Genomic DNA, 1,121 nt, shown 5'->3' on the forward strand with positions numbered 1-1,121 from the left:
TATATATATATATATATATATATATCTACTTGTCAGTTACGTTTGTACTAAAAGGCCTCCCCCTCTGCAAAAAAAAAAGAAAACAAGAAAGAAAAATAGATAGGCAGAAAAGTATAGAAAACTAGTTTGAATAGAAAAAATATAGAGAAATAAAATAAAAGAAAGCGACAAATAGAAGGAAGCTTGATGCTTTCTTCTCTGAAATGATAGAAATAAAATAATATTGATAAATAAAAGTTGTTGCATTACCTTTAGTGTTGCACAGCTAACTTAACAGCTTCCGATATTCAAAGTCTGCCACTGTCCGTTCCTTTGCTTGCATGAAAGCTTAAGATAAACATATTCAGCTTATATTTAGCAGCGTCGGTGTTGTGACGTCCATATTGAGGTGGAAGTGCTGACAATTGTTATTGGTGTTGCTATGTCGGAGGTGTTTAGGTGTAATTTCATGGCCCGTGCGCATGTTTATATGTGTGCGCATGTGTCTGAGAATGCTTATAAGTTTGTATTTGCGACTGTGTGTAAGTGTGTCTGCTGTCATTTAAGCGGGGTGTTTTTTTTCTTCCAGTGGGAGGATAAATACAAGGACGCGTTGTTTTCTCCATGCATATTCATGTCAGTCTCATGTTTGCCATTAAAATCCTCCGTGTTAAAACAATTATAACCATGGAATATAATTTTCATTTGGTTTTTCTAACTATTAACAAAGTTATATCAAAGTAATTACCGTTGTAAATTAGTGAAATAATTTAATTACCAACAGGATTTGAAGGTTGAAGAGAAAAGAAACGAGAAAAGAAAAACAAGTTATCTTAAATTTCTCTCTCCATTTCCATATAATTACTGCACTATATCCATTTTATTTTTAAATGGCTTTTTTTTTTGTTTCCCAAAGTCATTTTTTTTTCTTGGTTTTTACTTGCAAAATTAGTTTAGATTAAATTAGCCAAATCTTCGGCGTATTTTCACATTTGGTGGTGTTTTCTTAAACATACAGACACATGCATACATACGTACATACATAATACATAAATACACACACACACACACACACACACACACACACACACACACACATATATATATATATATATATATATATATATATATATATATATATA

General features: G+C 31.3%; 1 protein-coding gene across 1 annotated transcript in view; it reads right to left on the reverse strand.

Moving 5' to 3' along the window:
• Positions 1–423, reverse strand: part of LOC106876985 (uncharacterized) — a 53,699-nt gene extending 53,276 nt beyond the window's left edge. Inside the window, exon 1 of the mRNA XM_014925758.2 lies at positions 250–423. The gene's annotated coding sequence lies outside the window, so the exon portion shown is untranslated. The remainder of the gene's footprint in view (positions 1–249) is intronic.
• Positions 424–1,121: the final 698 nt, after the last annotated feature.

Source organism: Octopus bimaculoides, chromosome 4 (assembly GCF_001194135.2).
Source record: "Octopus bimaculoides isolate UCB-OBI-ISO-001 chromosome 4, ASM119413v2, whole genome shotgun sequence".
Lineage (NCBI taxonomy): Eukaryota > Metazoa > Mollusca > Cephalopoda > Octopoda > Octopodidae > Octopus > Octopus bimaculoides.